This window comes from Amblyomma mixtum, chromosome 5 (assembly GCF_055824585.1).
Source record: "Amblyomma mixtum isolate Tamu chromosome 5, ASM5582458v1, whole genome shotgun sequence".
Classification (NCBI taxonomy): domain Eukaryota; kingdom Metazoa; phylum Arthropoda; class Arachnida; order Ixodida; family Ixodidae; genus Amblyomma; species Amblyomma mixtum.
Window position 1 is genome coordinate 185,162,224 of NC_143016.1, and position 22,127 is coordinate 185,184,350.

General features: G+C 48.7%; 1 pseudogene; it reads left to right on the plus strand.

The window, feature by feature from the left end:
* Positions 1-7,595: 7,595 nt before the first annotated feature.
* The window catches only part of LOC149345103 (uncharacterized), a 31,237-nt pseudogene continuing 16,705 nt past the window's right edge, over positions 7,596-22,127 (plus strand).

Below are 22,127 nucleotides of genomic sequence, written 5' to 3' on the forward strand. Positions count from 1 at the left end.
CCTCAAGAGGGTCGCCGGAAAATTCGGCGTTGACGTCATTTTTTCTGCACCTTGCAAGTTGTCGCGTTTGTGCAATTTGGCGAGAAAAGATAAGCAAAAGATGGTTGAGTGTGGCATTAACCACAGGAATAAGTTCGTACAGTGTAAATGCAATGTAATTTATCAGATTCCCCTGAGTTGTGGTAGGTTCTACATAGGGCAAACTGGCCGCTGCGTCAACATTAGATTATTAGAGCACGCAAATTCCTTAGAAGATTCAAGGGGGCAGCATCTGCCTAAGCATTGTCACACTTGCAAGCATGATGACAGAGATTGTAATCCGCTTTTCGATAGGACTAAGATTATCGGACGCTCGAGGGATAAAAAAGAACGAGAAATTATCGAGGCCTTGGAAATCGCGAGGTTAGGGCCTGATAAGTGTATTAGCGATGCTTCAGTACACCTGTACCGCAAGGAGTTCGAGTTCCTTGATTTCACGACATGAGTGTCGCTTCTGTTTTTTGTTTTTGTGGTTGGTGCGCATGCGCTTTGCTGCTGAAGGGAAGAGGAGTTGGTGGAATAAATCAGTTGTCAGTCTGCGTTTGTCCCGTGTGGTTCTCTTTCTCTTGTCCCGTCCTTTTGCGCAGTTACTTTTGTTCTCATAATATAGACTAAACACGCCTTTGTGGCCACAATGTGGGTGCGAAATGGCGATATGAATGAGAAGAATTTCACAGTAGTTTCTTTGTTTTCCGGATATAATGATCAAAGTGGCTGAACAACCGGAAATTTTTCTTGACACCTGTCGTCTGCTCACTCGACCACAGTCCTTTTATTCAGCTAGTCGACGACTCAATTTGAGCGCAATTTTCGGCGGTTCTATGACGCTGAGATGGCCCTCTGGCTGTTGCTTCAAACAGCAGTGTACATTGCCTTTTCTATTAGCGCATATGGGAAGAATGCACGCTGGAGATGAACTATAGTTGGATACAACTCAATCTGCAGAGAAGCTCCGCCAACATTCAGAACCACCGTACAGAATTCCTCCGTGAGAAAAAAATAGAATGGTCTTATAGAGTTTCTTTTCACCTGAGCAATGAGTTAATCACGAGACGAAATCGTAGGCTCAAGTATCTTGATATTTCGGGTTTTCTTGGTGCAGCCGAACATTAGAAATCAGAATTCGTTCGCAGCTGTAATTGGTAAGCGTAGTAGTACAGGACGTCACGGACGGTAGTTACTAACTGCTTTCTTTTTTTTTTCAGTTGTGTCCTTAAAGATCAGCGCAAAATAAATACACATACTTTATTTATGCCTGTTAGGGCCGCACTCGGGTAGGCATCAAATATAACATCAGACTGCCTGGGTCATTAAAGTAATTTCTTCATAATTCCGCTTTCGGATCAGCGCCGAAGACAACCAAAATTGGGAATGAAGTCCGGCCCTTACCCGCGTATAGACGGTAATCGCCGCACAGAAACGCGGCAAAGGAAAAAAAAGAAGTGACAACGCGGAAAAATTAGTTCAAAGTGTCTGTTGCACTTCAATCTGCAGAGTTTGCTCCAAGTTACAAAGCCAATGAAGTTCTTGCGGCACTTGCGAACTGGCACTTTCATGCTCATAGTCAAAATAATTTATTTCGAGCCTCTAATGAAGTGAAACTCGAGAATGGGCTCATATTATTAACTGAAGGTGACTTATTGCCTCTTATCTAGGCGCTAAAGCTCCTATAGGAAAGATACCACACCGCCAAGCTTAAATTTGCTTCTACTGTGCACACGCCGTGGCAGTGGCACCATCATTGCCTGGTCCGCCATGTCGTACTGCCTCCGCGCCCAGAATAGCGCGGAATCATATTAATTTCGTTAAAAAAATAGATTTGGTTTGGTTTGGTTTGGTTTATGGGGTTGATCGTCCCAAAGCGACTAAGGCTATGAGAGACGCCGTAGTGGAGGGCTCCGGAAATTTCGACCACCTGGGGTTCTTTAACACGCACTGACATCGCACAGTACACGGGCCTCTAGAATTTCTCCTCCAAAGAAAATCTAGCCGCCGCGGCCGGGATCGAACCCGCGTCTTTCGGGTCAGCAGCCGAGCACCATAACCACTGAGCCACCGCGGCGGCAAAAATAGATTTAGGTTAGGCAATCTCTTTCTGAAGAAATTTGTCGTTATTATTATTCTGCCTTATTCGCTCACATAACTGGACAGATCCTTCCGAATATCAGGAACTCTGGTACGTGTCGAGAGAGGTGGGCTGACACGCCTTTAAAAATTTGGTAAGTATTTTTTCGGCGCTCCACGTACAGAAGGCAAAACGCATCTCTAGAACGAGCGAACTGCCTTTTCCGCAGCTCCCAAAACCGCTGCAACCAGGAAGTCCTCCTTCACCCCGCGACTATGCCGCGACGTCACGAAGATGCGGTGGCGCTGATGTCAGTACCGACTTTCGCGCGGTAGGCAAGGCAGGTTCCGCCTGCCCGTGCCTACCCGCAGCTGCCTCAGCTAGAGGCGGCTGCATCATGCCTGCGCACTGCAGAAACAGCATTTACTGACCAGCTGCGTCACTGTTGGATCCGCGTAGTACCTTAAAACGGAAAATTAGATTAGACTTACTAGGTTGCTTGAAAATAAATGCCGCATTAGAAAGTCTGGGCCGCGGTAGTAAAACCACGAAGTCTGGGTGTCGACCGACGCTGCCAGTCAACGTACTTCATAGAAGGGAAATTGCTGCGCTCATTCCCCTGAACAACATCATGGTACGCTTAAAGGTGTACTAAAGAGGACTCTGAGCTCGTCTTTTTACCGCGGGAACTCGATCTGCATGCTCCGAGCATTTGAGGAAACTTGGAATTATTGTCCTGCGCGGCCAATTTCCCTATTAAATCGAATTAAACGTTCCTGCTCCCGCCCTTTGTTTTTAACTCACCCTCCAAAAGGGGAGGAGTCAGCCAAGCGCGCGGGGTGCCTTTCAGCCAGTCCCGTGGCGGCTTGCTGTTCTGCCGTCGGCGGAGTGATATGCAGCGATCGGCGAAAGCAAATAGACCGCGCGTATTTTTATTTCCGAGGGTCTAACTTCCGGCTACGTAGTCTGAGAATGAAACTATTCATTCAGAGAAACCTAAAAAACAAAATAAAAGCGAAATAGAAGCTCCAATGCGAAAGCCTGAAAGGAACTCCAGCACTGGCTGACTCCTCCCCTTTTCGAAGGAGAGTTGAAACAAAAAAAAGACGGGAGCCAGGACATTTAATTCGATTTGATGAGGAAATTGGCCGCACAGGACAATAATTCATACTTTCTAAGAATGCTCGGAGAAGGTAGATGGAGTTCCCGCAACAAAAAGACAATTTCAGATTCCTCTTTAGTGCACCTTTAAAATTGCGCAAGGAAAAAAAAACATGCATGTAGCTGTGCACGCATTTATCACCCTGAGATGGTGTGCACGGGCGCAGGCAGGGTCACTCACCACTGAGGAGTGCATTATTTTGTTGATAGCAGAGCACGTTTTTAACCTGTGTACAAGTTATACGAATGTATAATGGCATGTTTTAGGGCATTAAATATATACTTGAAACTATTTCTTAACATGACCGACCAAATTATTTGATTCTAGTAGAAAGAAGTCTGGTAAGTTGTGACAATCTTGCGCGGTCGTTGGCATGCTTTAAACAGCGTATACTGTAAGTGTGCTAAAAACCACATGCTCTTCATTGCATCATGCAGGTGTCATAAGCTGCTTCATGAAGTAGTACATGATCGCGAAGCCTGTTTGGAAAGAAGCAACCGCAGGCGGGCTACCGACAGAGGCACGTAGCGAGATTGACAGGGGATGAGTCAATGAAAAGTGTTTTCTTTATTGATGCATAATATGTAGCCAAATTTGGTGCAAATATGAAATTCCACTGCTAAGTTCAGTAATGCGTTTTATTTTCAGCTATACTTGGTACAGTTCATGGGTAATTACCATTAACACCCTCGTCAAGTCCCCCCGGGTCTTGAATAATTAAGTGGGAAGTGCGGAAATTTTTCTGCCAGCATGTTCCCAAAGCCCTGTTCTCTATGAAGGCGGTATTACTTGTTTTTTTTTTATATTCTCAGTACTTATGCATTCATAGTTAGATGAAAACTTTTCTTATAAAAATAACTAACATACTACTGCTCTTGTAGGAAAAAAATCGAGAGATTTATTGCACTTCTCAACGTCACTGGAATCATTCGTGATTAATAGAATCATTGTATTTTCATTCGTTCTAAATTTACGAACGGTGAGCGATGCCAATCGCAGAAATTGTGGTAGATCACAAAACAAACCTGTAAGTTTATTCCCTCGTTTATGGTTTCTTTCGCTTTCACTTTTGGTCAAAGAAATGCGGCATTGAAATCAACGAAACCCCTGATCCCTCTTCTTCGAAGTGATGCGACCATTGTGGTGCTCCGTCGTCGGAAACCCGCAGAGTTCGCGACCTGCCAGGACCATAAGAAACCCCCTTACCGCACAATTATTGACGACCACTGATCTAAAAACCGTAACTTTATGCATTTATGCTGAGTATTTTGCTGTAATTTTTCGTCACCAAGCAGAAGACCCAGGGCTAGGAAAGAATATAATTTCAGGAATCCAAACATTTCACCAAATCGACCAGTTTAAGAAGGGGAGAAGTCAGCCTGGCTGGTGCCTGATCTGACGGCTAAAAACAGCGGTTACACTAGACAGATGAGATCGCGACACGGTAGACGCTGTCCCCACTTTTCGCACTGCGCGTCACGTGTCAACAGAACGGTGAGCGCACGTCGGCTCTGCCAACAAAACGCCAGTGCTTCCCTCACTACTCTCCCGAGGTAAAATCATTCTGGCTAGTGGAGAGTGTCAAAAACTTATTTCATTCAGTGCATAGGGTAGAAACCAATGGCAGAAACGCTTGTGGCGAAATACGTCGTACATGGCCCACTCGAGTCCCTGTACTTCGAGGAATACTAAGTTAAAAGCATCAACCATTGCTATGATTCTCAGAAACTCAAAACGCGCCTACAAGCCTTGAAAACCGGCGCTGCACCACCTCAACTCGACGCCACTCCCTGGCCTCTTGCCTACCGTGAGCCCGCTAGCGACTGCAGCACCACTTCGCTTGTTTGCAAACATCTAGGAGGTCTTTTAACCAAATGTTATCTGTAGATATCGCGTGTTCAGCCCGAAACACGCCCAGAACGTGTTCTCGACAAGCGTTTTGCCTTCTGTACAGGTGCCCACAAAAGTTTTCGAACCACGAAAATTGCAACAAAGTGCGTGCTTTGTAGCTCCCAGCGCGGCCTGCACAATGCGCCCCTGTGTGCCCGGCTGCGCTTGTTGTCAGCGAGGAAAATTGACGTTTTTTTTTGTGATATTGGCGTTCCGAAAACTTTTGTGAGCACCTGTACATTCAGTTTGCTGCACACTGTGTGCATAATTCACAATCGAATAAGCGAAGTATTAAACTGTTACGAAGTGAGCATTGAGATACCCTGTATGTTTTCTTCTTTGGTTGAACTGCGTGGGTTGTGTTACGATACAATTCTCGCAGTGCCTCATTTTCTTTTTGTGCCCATCATAAGCATAACCAGGTAGTAGGTTGTCAGTAATGTTGACTGGAGCTGCTTTGGATTGAATAAAAACTACTCTCTTTAAGCAATGCGTTCTGTAAGCAAGATTTATCGGAAACGGTAATGAAGAGGCTGCAGAAAGGCAGTTTTCGCTTTGCAGAAAACAGAGTCCTAAATCTGAACTCGTGGTAGCAAAGAACAGAGGGACATGTTATGCATTCAATCGATCGCGAATTATTAGTTGGAAACAAGTGCACTACCGTGCACATAATACTGCCTCAACTACTGCGCATTCTTAGAACAGCTGTTTTCTACAATTAACCTAAGCAGATTTTTTTTTCCTTGACAGTGTGGAACTTGGTTTGCCTATTTGTTGGCGTGCCACAAAGGTTGAGATTGTAAGTTTTCTTACTGGTGCTTAGTATTCAGTTATGAAACGCGATTTACCATCACTTCATGCGCTCGTTTTCCGCCTGTTTTTGGCAGAACAGCAGTTTGGGCTCATTGCTTTGGTTGGTTGGTTGGTTGGTTTATGGAGTTTAACGTCCCAAAGCGACTGAGGCTATGAGAGACGCCGTAGTGGAGGGCTCCGGAAATTTCGACCACCTGGGGTTCTTTAACGTGCACTGACATCGCACAGTACACGGGCCTCGAATTTCTCCTCCAAAGAAATTCAACCGCCGCGCCCGGGATCGAACCCGCGTCTTTCGGGCCAGCAGCCGAGCACCATAGCCACTGAGCCACCGCGGCGGCTCATTGCTTTTCCGTCCCGATGTTAACAGCGCAGAACGTAGACGTTGTGCTTCTCTTCTCGTGCCCTGTCTGTTAACATCAAGCCTGTTTTTGCTGTTCAGCGAGAAACAACAAAGGTAGACGCTTCCAGGATGCCTCGTGGCACGCCCATTTTATCTCATGGGACCCTAATGTGCGTGTAACGCCAGAAATGAACATGGGGTACTCCGTGCGCTCCTAAACTTTGACGCACCTCATTGGCGTGGATCCCTGCTGTCAAATTCCTGTTCACAGATGATTAAAAATCACAACTCGGTGAATGCATAAAATATGTGCAGGCCTATGCGGCATACGAGGGTTCATATTTTTCAGCGAATCTGCAGTGCGCAAAAATATTGAGCCAACACTCAGGCAACCATCGATTATCGCGCGTTAACACACCTAACATAAGACGCCGTTTAGAATCCCTGCCGGAGCTAGACTCTACTAGTACGTTTCTGCTGAACGAAACTCTGATTCGAATGGCACCATCCAGAACATTCTGCGGCAAACGATTGGCCCAGTAATTTTGCACGAATGTTGAGGCTAAGTGGCCCGACAATTATTGCTAGTGGACGTTTCGGACAGAGCCTGCCCTTTTTCAAGACTGAAGATAAAGGGTTCTTGCTTCTCTTGAACTGCACAGGTGTCGAACACATGAACCGAAACAAGCAAACGATGCGGGAGAGAAGAACGGCTAAAAACATAAATACAAAAAAATAAAAATACAATAAAAACTTAAAGTAAAAAAAAAATGGAACTGGAAGGGGGGAGAAGAGGCGTTGCCGCCCGCCACCGACGTTTCCGATCGCGTTGAGAAAAGAAAGACGGGGGAAAAAAAAAGAAGCGGGAGGGAAGAAGGGACGGTGGTCTCAGTCGCAGCACAACGGCAGCAGCAGCGAAGCCGCGTTCAGACTACGTGCGCTACGCACGGATCGTTGGTAAGGATCGTAAGCGTAAACGTAAAAAACGCAATGAGTCTGTTCAGACGAGTGTTGCATTGAGCGTAAAGTACGTAAAGTCTGCTGTCAGCGTGGACGTAAATGTTGGTGGACCCGCAACTTTTACGACAAGCACAGATGCAACTGTTACTGCTAGGCCAATGCGTACGTCAGTTTCGGCTTTCATTTTCTGGTCACGAGGCTTCCGGCCTGCCCAAATTTCGCGCGCAAATCGACGCTCCATCCGAAGCTCTGACCAGCGCTGCTCCGACAGTACGTTGTTTCGGGTCGCTCGTGTTGTGTCGTGGTCTGTCCGCAGCTTCATCATGATCAATGCGGAACGCCCTGCTGAATTATCCGATGAGCTGCTCATTGAAGAAGTGCGGCAGAGGCCGGTTCTGTACGACCAGCGACTGAAAACATACCGTGACAAGCAGCTCCAAAACGACGCCTGGCTCGAAATCGCAAGTGCACTGAATCAAAGTGGCAAGTGCTTTTAGTTTCTATCTGCGGACAAACTCGCGGCAGTCAAATGCTTTCCGTCGTCTATAGTCGGATAAAACTTAAGGTGGCGGTTCCACTGCCGCTATCTTGCGCCACCAGGCTACGACACTGATCCATCACTGAGAAAGTGTGTACCCGTCTTGCCCCCAGCGACCCGAGAGTGGTTTTGGTTGTGATATCGAGATACGTGTCCGGTCCTTTCTTGACCCGTGCTTCGTGAAGGCTGTTCTTTTGCTGCTGCGCCTGCCTTCAGAGGATTACAAACGAACCATGGCAAACCCGGCTGCTAGTCCCCGTCGTGCATGGGGGGAGGTGTTGGCTGGGGTGGTTCCGCATGCTTCTTTCTCTGCCTGTCCCTTGCCAAAGGCAGAAAGTGGGGCTTCCTTTATTCGGTCTATGGTTCCGGAAGGGTGCAGGGAAAAAGTTGGAGAGCCGGGGCAAAGAGGGTACCGTCTTTGTCCAAACGGCGTCAGAGGTGGGGTGATCCTTGTTCGGGATAAGGATGCCCAGCACGGGAACAGAGGACCGTTTCCTTCCCTCTCTTGTTTAGCCTTGGCTGAGTAGCCACAAAAAGCTGTACCGTCGATGTTACTATCTGGAGGGCCTCCTTTGAGGGAATGTGCCGTTTCGATCTTGAGTTTTACCCGACTACAGACTTTACTGTTTTCAATGTTGTGACATATATTAGTGGGAGCAAAGAAAAAGAAAAAAATAATGCTGCCCAGCCCGCATCGCAAAAGGGACAACGTCGATACAGTGGAAACTTGGGAGAGTTAGTGATAATTGTCGACATAATTGCACAGCGCAAATTACTAAGTAAGCGAAAAGAGAAAGCGGACGCCAAAAATAAGGAAGGTCTGATATAAAGCAAATCATTTATGTTTATGTCCCATGTAAATATTTCTAGCGTTTTTTTTTTCAATGAACCTTATAATTGAAATCGGTGCCTTTCTTGTGTCCTACCTTCTGCCCTCGTCTTTTGCGCGTGCAATCACTTCGTCACTGTTGATGCGTAGTAATATTAGTAGTAGTCGGAACACTCCTGGTCTAGAGTGTAACCTGCAAACTCTAGCGCTGAAAAAAATATATCTTTTTATCAAATGATATTGCATCTATGACAAGAAAACTATAACAAAGACAGCTAAACAATTTAGTCAACGCTCAGCGGATGCCTGTCCAACCTTATAAACTATGGTTGGTAAAGAAAAAGGCAAAGAGAAGTGGGCAATTGTCAATTTCTGTTTACCCTTGAGATGAATCGACATTGCGCAAGAGACGTGAAATTGCTGTTGAGGGGGTTAGCACCGCAGGGTGTCGGAATGTGTTTACCTCAGAAGTAAATATTCGTCGTACATGCGGCGGCACCTTGCAACCAATTCCGATCAACTTAGATGGAATTTTGCCAAGGTTCACAAAAATACAGTATACAGATGCATACCATTCACGAGGCGGACTCGAGACTTTTTATAGACATTGTACGAAGAAGGAGGGGGGGGGGGGGGGGGGCGAGGTGTGCAGGAACGCTGCCAAAAAAAAAGGGGGTCGGCTACAAAGCAATAGTTCTGTAGGCACTAAGGGCGACCCCCTCCCCTCTCTCGTTTGGACCCTCAACTGCGTGCTCTTATTCATTTTAGACGTACGTATTTCTTGCTTGCAGTTCGCATCATTAGGTTGCTTATTCCCTCCAGAATTTTCCATCGCGTGCTGAAATGTATATCTTTCTTGCCTTGCGTCGATTTGCCTCGATTTGGTTGGATCAAAGATTGAAAAAGTGCGCCCGCGTATGTGTGTGTGTATGTGTGCGTGTCCACGCGCACGTACCTGGAAACTGAAGGAACAACTGCTATTTTCACACCGTCTATTGTCAGGCAACTATAGCCTCGTTTACATGAACCCGACTTCGGCGGGTCGAGCCAGGAGATCGAGTTGAGCAAGGTCAGCCCAACATGACTGCATGTTTACATGAACTCGATTTTAGCGAGTCGAGACCGGTTCAACAGCAGCGGCACCAAGCGTCGAGCGGCGCAGCGGGAAAGGGCAGTGGCAGCCTGGAAGATTGCGGCATGTACGGCTGCTGCCTCGGAGGCGCTACGGCGCAAGCGAATAACAGGTTCGCATTTATCAGCTCCCCTTCCACTAACCCGACTCCGACCGGTTTACGTGCTATCTGCTGTTGGGGTGAGTCAACCCGCCCCCTGCAGCGGAGTTGACTGGACTCGCTCCCTCGACTCCCGGACCCGACTGTTAGGTGTTTACTTGAACCCAGTAACCGGTTTTCAGCTCAAATCCTCAACTCAACCCGTCATGTAAACACCGCTTATAACGTGCTTGTAATCATTTTCCGAGAATTACTTTTCCTGCGGCGCTAGTCTACCCTGCCTGCAGGAGGGGCGCGCAACAAAGGGAGGGGGCGGTCCTTTGTGCCAGTTCCCGAAAAAGGGCCTTCTCAGCACTATAGTCGGTTACAACTAATACCTGTGCTACACGGCAACGTTCGAATGACATCCGAGTCGAATGACATTCGAGAATTGGAATGACATTCGGACTCGACGGACTCCCGCGGTGCTACACGACACTTTCCAAACGCATTCGAAAGCCTCAGCTCGTTTTTAGTGTACAACGACGACGACGGCGGCGGTCACACTAGTCCGACAACGACACTTTATATTACGCTCACCAGCAGGATGTCATTATAGTGAAATATCTAGTTTACTATAATATCATTGTAATGGGACAGATTTGTCAGGCCAACGACACCGACGAACCCGATCGGCGGACGGTCAGCCTTGTCGGCGGCTGAGCGAAAGCACGATGATGAGGCGGCCGTGTGAATATGTTCGCGCTTCTAAATGAGCGATACGAACAGCTACATTTCACATGTGCACACCTGAACGCTCAGCTGCGATAAGCGCTTGAAAAATTAATTTCAGTCGACGACGGCTCCCTTCCCTTCCGCGACGACTAGGCCTAGCGAGTCCGCCGGGTTGGATCTGTGATTGCGGTGGTTGTGAAGAGCGAATCACAAGCTTTGGCGAATGCAAACGGTCACCGAGTGTAGTGTTGGCAACAGCGACCTGAAATCAACTATCGCTTACATCGCAGGACGCGCATATGATGAACGGGAAGCGGCGGTGTGACTCGAGCTGCCGAGCAGTGCTTTACGGCCAGCCGCAGTCGTCGCCGTCGCTAGCTTCTGACTAACAAGTTAGGCCATATCAGTTAGCGCGAACGGTTACCAAACATACTTCTGGATAAAGTAGTTTAAAATAAAGAACTGGGCATGTCGGAGGAAGCCGAGAAAACTAGTGAGAAGCGCCGATCATCCGATGTCAACAACCCGGCTGTCAAGTGTTTCTCAGGCGAGCGATCGCGACGGCGCTTCCCACAGATTCTCGCACTGCGTAAACAAGCACGGGTACAGCCGGTACAGAAGAGAAGAGATTATTTAATAGAACTAAAGCGCATATTTCGTTTTGTGTCTTGCAAACGAGCACAAGCTGTTCATACGAAGCGATGTAAACCAATGTAAACAGCAGTATGACTGCAGTCGTCCTCATCGGCGCACTCCTGGGGAAATTTCATGCACACGCGGTAAATGTTCATGGGTGTACTATTATCTGCAAGCACTCACTTAGACGGAACACGAACTATTTGCTAAACAAACAGCAGAAAAAAGCGAGCAGCGGGTATCGAAATGAACAGCCACAGAGCCGAAAGCAGTCGCTCGGCTGGGGGCGGGGCGAAGCGACGGCAGCGGCGACGGCTATTGGTCGGTTCGGGCTCGAAGGCATTCCAAAATCTGGAATGTCTCCGCGTAGCTCCGTCGACTCGAATATCATCTGAACCGAATGCCGTTGAAAAACTTCGTGTAGCAGCGTTGGTTTGGCATTCGAGTCGGATGATATTCGGTTGGAAGACATTCGAAACGCCCGTGTAGCAGGGGTATAAAGAACGAAGCGGCACACGCAACTCAGAGGGAGCTCTCCAGCCAATCACGTCGATTTGTGTGGCTGTGCATGCAGCCAAGCCTGCGAAAGAGAGCGAAGAAGTCGGCGCTTTGTCCCCGTGTCGCCGAGGGTGAATGTCCTTTGTTCGGGATAAGGCTAAAAGAATAATGACGCAAAAAGAAAGGAAAAGATTTTGCTGCCCCGGCATCTGCCATCGTCTCTAGGAGCACCTGAGCTGGAGCAGGGGAAAAGACAGGCAGAAAGGCGAAGGTACTAGTAGGTGTGGTGCCCCCGTTTATTGTCTCAGCTGCACTGGCCACTAAAGGGGGAGGGGGGGGGGGGGAGAGGGCTGGGGTGCTCACCTTTCGCATATGTCCGCGCGAGAGCGTCTTTTGCGCAAAAGCGATGAATGTTACAGGTGGGGTCATATTCGGCAACAGACGGTCGTGGCGGCTTCAGACTCCACCGGTGCTGTCGCGGCGTACCTGTGGAGACCGAACAGAAAACTGTTCGGTCGACGCGCTTGGCTGGGCGGTCTCCTTTGATGGGCATGTGCTGTTTCGTTCTTGAGTTGTACCCGACTTATATATCACATAGATTCATTTCAGCGGTGGAACAATGCGCCCTCTGAACCACGGCATTCGTTTGAAAGAAGTGCGAGTCTAGTTCAGGAAAACTGCACCTGCTCCATGGTTAGTGCTGAAATAGTGCAGCTGCAGCCGCCATGGAAGCAGATGATGGTTTGCAGGTTGTGATAAATGGCGGAGACTCAATAACTTTCACTCGTCGACAAGCTAGAACGCTGCTCGAGTTCTCCAAAGAAAAGGATCGAGGCTGGTTCATGGCAACATGTTATTGTGATGTGCTGTTTACACATTTCTTCATGAGGTACGAGATGTTGACTGCCGCTGATGTAGGCTGTAAACAGCTGACTGCAATTCATTGACATCGCAAAGGCTAGCGACGACCAGGCCTGCACTCGACCATCCATTTTGGAAGCAGACAGTGCCAAACTGCGCTCAAAGTGCTGGAACTAGCGGTACACACCCGCCGCACCGCCGCTGCCGCAGAACTTTGCCGAGCTGGTGCAGTGAGTGCAGGCGAATCGAGCGCTCTCCAACTTCCCCTCCACAGCGCTAGCCGGAACAACGAACAACCGGCAGTACGAAGCGAAAGCCTGTCTCTTCCCTTTCCTGTCGCTTTAGCAATGCCAAAGATGTCCTCGAAAAATAATACGACGCCCAGAATGCGTTTCGTAGCATCAGGTGAAAAAAATTGGCAGTGGCTTAGCTGTGCTATGCCTGGATATACGTAGCGTAAAGCGCTCCGGTGTTTCGGCCGCACGTTTCGCCTTGGCTGCTCGACGGCGAACTGCCAGGCGACAACCTCGGGATCGGAATAATTTACATTTTCCAGTCTTCTGCGCTGTTTGGCAGCGGCTCGACTCTCCTTAGCTTACCAGAGCTTACATGTTGAGCGCGATCGTAATTTCTCCGCGCACCCTCCTCGCGCATGCGCAGTAGCGCGCGGCGCAACTGTCGTAAACACGAGGTCACGCGTCGGAGAGGAGTGCACGCTGGCGGCGCCAGCAGCGAGGAGCTCGCACTGGCTGTGGCGAGGAGGCGACGCACCTGCGGACCTGCGCCTCCCGTGCCGTCACGCGGTTCTCGCGCATGCGCATAACAGGCGGCGCCCACTCGCGCAAAACTCGGCTCTGACCCGCGTAGTGTGGCTTTACCACGGGCTTTACTAGCTTTACGCTATAGACCAGATTTTTTTACCCTCGCACGCAGGCTGCGGACGCGCGCCTGGATGGATGGATGGATGGATGGATGGATGGATGGATGGATGGATGGATGGATGGATGGATGGATGGATAGGAGCGCCCCCTTTGAAACGGGGTGGTGGCAATTGCCACCATGCTCAGCTTTTCTTTATTTATTATTTTTTTGTTTACTGTGTTGGCAATTCTCATTAAGATTCTCCATCAACTTTGCCTACGGTTTCCTACTATTCTAACCTTATTCCACATCTCTGCTTTTCAGCCACCAATCCTCCAATCGCTTTTTGCTGACTTCCACTGCAGATTTATTTACATGACCATTGTTATCTTTAAACCCTAGGGCCTCAGAAAGAGTGACTGTGACTGCATCGACATCCGGATGGATACCATCACATTTGATTATGAGGTGTTCAATTGTTTCCACAGATCTACCACACACTGCACATGTGTCATCTTCTTCGTTAAATTTCTTTTTGTAGCTGCGCGTTCTAAGACACCCTGATCTAGCTTCAAAAAGTAGGGCACTGCCTCTTGAGTTATCATAGAAAAATTCTTTCCTGATCTGCCTTTTCCAGAATCGATATAGTTCTACACTATGTTTCTTTTCCATTGAATTCATCCAATTTTTACTTCCGCGTTTTTGACCTGTCGTTTAATGCTCTTTCTTTCTCCGTCCTCATGACCGGCCTACTTACTGGTTAGTTTTCTAGTTCTTTTCCGCCACTGTGAGTCAACGTTCTTTCTGTATAAATATTTAAATACCTTAGCTGCCCATCTGTTATCGTCCAGTTTCCTCAGGCGTTCTTCATATAGTATTTTACTCTTAGCTTCCCGTGCCTCGAACAATGCCCAGCCCATATCCCCTTGTACTGCCTCGTTTGTGGTTTTGCCGTGGGCACCTAGTGCTAATCTTCCAACAGCTCTCTGATTTACGTCTAATCTCGACTGAACTTCTGCCCTTAAGCACAGAACCGCATTGCCGAAAGTAAGTCCCGGCACCATTATTCCTTTCCAAATACCTCTTAGTACTTCATATTTGTTGTACCCCCATAATGCCCTATGTTTCATTATCCCGGCGTCTCTTCGTCCTTTTGCCCTAAGAGCCTGTTCATGCTTTTCCGTGTATATCTGCCATTCGTTTAGCCATATCCGGAGGTATTTGTATTCGGCCACTTTGGGTATTTCGTGGCCTTGTATTGTAAGCACCTGATCAGTTGTATCGTTAAAAATCATCACACCTGATTTAGTTGCGCTAAAACTGAATCCTAGAGCGTCTCCTTCGTCTCCACAGCAATTAACCAAAGTTTGTAAATCTTCCTGGCTATCTGCTAACAGTACAATATCGTCCGCATACATTAAACCCGGGAGTCGCTGCTCAACTACATTTCCGCCTAATCTGTACGATAGATTATAACCCAGATTACTTTCTTCTAGCCTTCTTTCCATATTCCTACTCTCGACGCCAGTCGCCATCTGTCGGCGCGCGCGGCCCGAGGGACTGCGGGTCGCGCCGGCGCCGCGCATAGAACGCATGTTTACGTGTTCGCTTCTGCCGTTTTGTGCTCCATCAGCTAACGTATGAGGGTGTGTGCTGTGCGTCACTACTCACATTTGCCCTCTTCCAGACAGTGCTGCGGTTATCTTGTGCGCAGTTACTCGTTAACGTGACATCCGAGGGTAGTCGACCAGGTAGTGTACCGACTGGAAACCGGCACTTCGAAGCAGATTTCTGCGCTGTCGTGTCGTTTGTTGTCGCCTTTTACGTGCGATATCATCTATGATAATATTATGCATTAGAATGTAGATCTATATACTTGACTCAGTGGAGTAGTAACTGGATAGGCGAGCTGCAGACTGAAGGTTGTCCCGACGGAGCGCGTGTTTTCGATCACCAGTACGTGTTCAGCATCCTTGCGCTGAGCTTGCTCTTGTTCCCATTCAGAACATTTTATGCACAGGATTGTAAGCACGACCGCTACCGATTTCAGCTGCTTTTTCCGCACACATGTCAGAGGTATCTGGGGGGTAAAGGTTTATCTATAGTATCTTTCTGCTGTTGGTATCTACCTTAGCTTGGTTTGGTTTATTAAGGTTTTACGTTCCAAAGCGACTCAGGCTATGAGGGACGCCGTAGTGAAGGGCTCCGGAAATTTCGACCACCTGGGGTTCTTTAACGTGCACTGACATCGCACAGTACACGGGCCTCTAGAATTTCGCCTCCTTCGAAATTCGGCCGCCGCGGCCGGGATCGAACCGGCGTCTTTTGGGCCAGAGCAGAGAGCCGTAACCACTGAGCCACCGCAGCGGTGCGGTATCTACATTATTCATAGGAAAATATGCGCGATTTCATTGCATTTTCCACACTTAGCCAAACGCCTACGCAACGCTCTCACACGCGGCGAGAGCTCCTGAATAACATAACGCGACTTCGGACCTCAGAATTAGTGAAAGCTGGATTAGCTGCTCATATCTATTCAAGCTTTTATAAATTAAGCGAAAGTACGTTTTTATGCACCAGGTTGCATAAACCATGACAAAATTTGTTTTCTGTTGGCGCTGCGACTCAGTTGAGCTCACAGCGGTAATTTGTTGATAAACTGGCACGGCGACAAGAAAGCCGTTTGTGGAAGGGGGGGGGGGGGGGCTTTATGGCCGGCAGGAAGGAATAAGAGTGCATGGGAATTGGAACTGCATACTAGCCGCACACCTAATTCTTGATATTGAATAAAAAGTTTCTTTGCGGTGGAGCACCAAGACGGAATTCGATTAAGCACGAGCGCGTTCTAAGCGCCGGCACAATTAACCTGAATGTCACACTAAATGTCATTAAAACGCGTCAATGTTATCGCTTTGATAGCGTAAATGCTTCCTGCAACACAGCCACACAGCGGAAGTATGCTCGACAATGTTTTTTTAGCGCCCGAAGCGCGGCTATATGCAGGCGCGGCCGCGGAACTGCCGCAGCCCCGCAGTCCCCAAAGAAACGCCCGCACCGCGGCGCGCCAGTCGGTGCAAAATGGCCGCGCCCAGGAGAGGCTCAAAAATCTGGTCTATAAAACAATCCAGCAAAGCAATATGGCGGAAATCTGCTCGGAAATTCGACACACACTACATAGGGCAAAATCGAGGGAAACGTGCAGACATCGTAGAGATATCGTTCGCTCTCGTGAACACCTCCTGATTGTAAATGTTTAGCAGCGCCAAACTCGTTGTTTTTTTGAACTGTGATTATTTAGTACACGTGCATATGTGTAGATGGCGCTACTTACTAGATTTATCTACATTTATCGCATGTCGCTGCGTTATTGCTATTATTGTTTGTATTCTGTGGACTTTTTTGTTGGCAATTGTTACAAGTTTATTAAAAGAATGAAAGACCGACATTTTAAGAGTATATTTGCCAGAAAAAAAAGAAGCCGCGGAACGTTTCAAGAGCTTGTACCCTTCATAAGGAGAACAAGAAGGTTAGCTAAAATCAACTAGACATTGCGCATTCCCCAAAAGCCGTAGAGTAAAGGCGATGCTTAGCCGCGTAGAGCGAAGTATTAAGTTTCTTCACGCAAAATCTCAGAACTGCCACGTGCTGGTTACCTGAACAGTATTGCATTCCGTTTTTAAGTATTTCGAAAAAAAAAACGCTAACTTTGATCAGGAATAACTTTTAAACTAAACAAGGCAGATGGATGAAATTTTCAGAATGGAAGGGCGATTAGACGGTCTCAAACTGTACAAAAAGTCGTCGCAGTGCAATGCATATCCCAAAAGGTATTGCAGATTACATTGTTCTGTTTTCTATGCTTTTCAGACATGCGTGGCTAATAAACTAATCTATACACGTACTTCTAAATGCTCAAATATGCTCACTAGCATCAGATCTCAAAGTATCTCGAAAGATATTTCTCTAGGTGCAAGAGGTTTTTCACAATTTTGCATTTCCTGAGACAAGTTGAGCTCGACTGGCAGTTTTCATCTTTGCGTTTTCTTTTACAGTTGAGCATCGGCCGACGCCATTGGCTGGAGGGGGTTCCTTTGAGGGGGAAAAGCCGCTGCCTTCTTAAAGGGTCCCTGAAAGGGGTGTCTGAGGTTGGCAAAAAAATAGTTGCATTATGTAGAGCATAGGCCACTGAACGTTCATGCCGCGTACAATACATCAAAAGCGAGTAGATAATTTATAATACATTTTCAAAAACTGCTGCTCCCGAGCCTTGTGGCGACCAGCGGCGGTGAACTTCCGCTCGAATCTGTACTCATTACGTCATTTCAGTACTCTTCACGTCACCAGCGCGGGGCTATCATTGGTTCGCGGTGCCAACTTGAAATCGCACATTTAACAAACTAAGAGCTCTAGATACTTCACATTCTTACTCTTCACGGAACTATTTCGCATTTCAGCACGGAGAGTTGTCGTTTATATGCATGTTTACGCGGTTATTGTGTGTTGGGTGTCAGAAATTAGTACTGCACTTCCGGTTTACAACGTTTTCGTCTGCTCGTACCGCTTGTGTCACTCCGCCGGCGCCGCCGACGAACCGAATCGAGAATCGAAGTGCGATTTGGAGTCACCGCACTACTGATTTCTGTCGCGACCTCCGTCGCATGCGCAATCAAAATGGACCGGCCGTGCTATGTCGTTGGTTGCAAAGCCAGGGTTCGGCAAGGTGTTGCCCTTCGGTACTGTCTGCCGAAAGATGGAAGTGAGCGAGCAGTCGTCGTCGTCAGGATTCAGCGCCGGATTTCTGAACGGCGTGTCCTTAAAAACTTGGCCGCCGCGCCGTACCGATCGTCGCTTGTGAACTGCCGCCCCACTACAAGCAGGGACACACGGAGCGGTGAGCATCGCTGCGCCTCTCTACCCAGGCTCGGCTCACAACCGGTGTCGCCCTTCGCCGCCGTGCAGCAGTGCCTGAGCGCTGCTTGGGATGGTGTACAAATATCACAAGGCAGGATCGCCTTGTTATCAGAAATACTGATCGAGCAGCGACAAAGCATGCCTGCTTATGTTGCAAGCTTTCGGCAACGGCACCGCTCGCGGGCGCTCCGGGCGGCGAGCTTTGCTGCTGCCTGGCTGCCGTGGTCGTCGCTAGGCCTATTGCCACTTTGGCATCGAAACCGCAGCGGCCGGCGCTTCGGAAGTCGCTTGGCTTACTCTACACATCGCTTTGCAGTCAACAGCATCATCTCACAATAAAATAATAGTATGGTCACTTTCCGCGACTCCTTCAGCAGCGCAGCGAGCGGGCGCCAGGCGAGCCGGACCCCACGTCGGACCAAGCGGCAGCTGCGAGACGGTTGTGGCAAGAAATTTGCTCGTATCACAGTCGTTACCTTTACCAGCAGCTCAGTATTGGTCAGCGATCCTCAAAAATGACACATTCTTCACATTTCTTATCCCAGAGTTTATTATTTACGTCAAGAACACACTTTAGCTCGTTTTTATGACGCCGGCAGACGGGATCCAGGCTGGCCGGCTGGCCGGCATGCTCGGCGTACCTCACTTTCGCACAAGAAAATACAAAGCAGGCATGATACCAGACAGGACGCTTCCTAGATTCGAGCAACGACAATATGCCTGTGCAAAAGTGGACCTTTCGGCAACGACACCGCCTGCGGCAACGCCGCGCGACGAACTGCACGCTGGTCCCAGGCTGCCCTAGTCGTCGCTAGGCCTAGCTGGTTTCGGATCGAAGTCGCAGCTGACGGCGATTCGGAAATCGCCTACGCTATAATAAAAGGCCTACTCTTCACATCGCTTTACTGCGCACTCGTCCCATTATAAAAAGATATGTTCGATTTCCACGACGCCTTCAGCAACGGAACTAGAAGACGGCAGGCGAACCGCACCTAGTAGCAGCAGCACCAAAGCAGCTGAGGGATGAAATGTGCTTGTATCGCAGTCATCACTTTTACCAACAACTCGATATTGGCCAACGATCGTCAGAAATTATGCATTTTTGACATGCATCTATTCAAGGACTTGCTATGGACGAAAAAAAACAATACTAGCGCGTTTTTCAGTCGCCGGCGGCCGGCATCAAGGCTGGCAGGCCGGCCTGGCGTGGCTCGGCCCCCAGCGCAATGAGGAGCGTGCTGTACGGCATCACGACGCTGCCGCTCTCCGTGCTCGTATTGGCTCCCGCTTCCCGTCGTTGCGTTTTCCGCGCGCGGCTCGTCGTTGACATCCAGCAGGTTGGACGCAGGCGACGAGCTGCGATCGGTCGTTACGACGTCGTTCACAACGGCGCGCCGCAGCGAATCGCACACACTTTTCGCACATATGTCCCCGCCTTAAGCCTGAAATCCCATTTCGGCGCTCATCCGCAAAAGTCGTTCCTTCAGCTCGGGGTCCATAGTACGAGAGAAGCCGCAGAGACGGTTGAGAGACACAGTGAACACAGCAGACAGCGGGAAAGCGAGCGAGCGAGCGAAAGAGCGCGTCAACCGGAAGTAAACAAACCGATCTCGTCGATGACGTATTTGTGGGCGGAGCATTTTCCCGGTCTGTAATCTTTATTTTTTTTATGGTTCGCTCCGGTGTACGTGTTGAGAGGGAAAAGGCTGGTGGTCATTTTTAATAGCCATTATCTCTGGTTCCACACAAGGTAGATCAAAAATTTTTGCGGTAAGATGATGGATCGTTCAGTGTCTATCAATACTTCGACTTCTCTTTGCCTACATGGGCACCGTTTCAGGGACCCTTTAAGTTGTATCCGACTATAGAAAAGTGCGATTATGGCGTTGGGTGAGCGTTGACAATATTGACGGCGGTGCGCTGCCCGTTTCGTTCTTCTGCATTCTTGCAGCCCGCAAAGCCTGCGTAGCATCAAGCGACTTGTCGACAACGGTGCTTTTATGCGATAGGACAAGGGGCATGTCGAAGCGTTTTCCCGGTGTTTCGCTGTCACACTCGGTGAAGCGGCGATTTCTAGGGCAAAGATTGTGGGCCCCGGAATTAGCGCACACGTGCTTGACTGATTGCGTTGAAATCAGCGTGAGTACTAGCACAGAATTGCTAGTCGCAACTTGCGCCAGCCTTCGCTTGGGAGTCGAACTGTAACCAACACGTGCAAGGGTGTCTATGGGAGCGGGTTACACTCTATGGCACGAGTGTCTTGCTATCGCTTTGTCTTTAATCAGCGATGAAGTGACCCTGTTTGTTTTTGATGCTACCCTGCCGAACTCCAGCTGGTAGGCTGAAGTGAACGTTCATAGCTCACTTCTACGGCATTGCGCACAAATTTTCATAAACCTCATGTTGGGCTGTAGAAATGAGATCAGCATAATATGGCAGTAGTGAGGTTCCTTCAGACGAACGCATTTTTTAGAAAAATTATGTGCAGCGTTTGGTTTGTAATAAGTAAATATGTTCTTTTCCTATGTTTAATGCAGTGCCAGTGCTGCAGCATCGGTGTGGCTACCTGAGGCAAAACTTCCTCCGCCTCCGTAAAGGGTACACAAAGTCCGGCAGTGGCGCAGCGGATGCGGAGTGAGGCTGAACGTTGATGCCAAATCTTATGTTCCTGGCCGACGCAATACAACGTCGAAGGTGAAAGCCAATTGTTACCTTCTTTGCTACTCAGTGGCTGTTGCGTTTTGCTGCTAAGCATGGTTTGATATTGTCACGTTGTAGTGACGGCAGTACAGTGGTCAGGAAGACACCAGCCAGTCTTGGAAACGAAGCTCTTTATTTGGGCTGACTTGCGCCCGCAAAATAACTGAATCACTCGGCGGCGGCGTAAGCAACAAACGTGCTCGTCGGTCGTCGAACTACGAATGTCCGCCGCTCGCGGCATCGCTCAATTTAAAGCCGGCAAGGAAACTTCCAGATAACAAGACAAGATCATCTACAGAAATCTGGAAAAACCTAGATGCAGCCTTTCATGGCTGCGATCAATCGAGATTAGTGTGGTAGCTTCTCGCGTCACGAAGAAAAGTGATAACAACCCTTTCCTGCAGCCTTGAGCGTGTATGAACAAACACTACAATGAAACGTGGCATTACCCCCCTTCCAAAGAAGCATCGTCTCGATGCTTTAAAATGAAAATAAACACGGAGAATGAAACTTTGAGTCCTTTAGCGTTCATAATATGGCTTCAGGCGTACGACATGTACGACTTCCGGGCGTGGGCGGCGTCGCTGAGATGCTGTCGTGCCGTCGTCGGTGTTGTCGTAGTTTTTGTCGTCGTATTTGTCGTCGTATTTGTCGTCGTATTTGTCGTCGTAGTAGTCGTCGTAGTAGTCGTCGTAGTAGTCGTCGTAGTAGTCGTCGTCGTCGTAGGGATCGTCGTCGTCGTAGGGATCGTCGTCTTCGTAGGGGTCGTCGTCTTCGTAGGGGTCGTCGTCTTCGTAGGGGTCGTCGTCTTCGTAGGGGTCGTCGTCTTCGTAGGGGTCGTCGTCTTCGTAGGGGTCGTCGTCTTCGTAGGGGTCGTCGTCTTCGCAGGGGTCGTCGTCTTCGCAGGGGTCGTCGTCTTCGCAGGGGTCGTCGTCGTCGTAGGTGTCATCGTCGTCGGTGTTGTCGTCGTAGTTGAGGCATGGTCTTGAGTACTCGACGATGGAGGATCTTTGTCATTGCGCTTAGAAGCAACCTCACCTCCAGAGGCTGCTTTATTTAGTTTAACCTTCGGGGG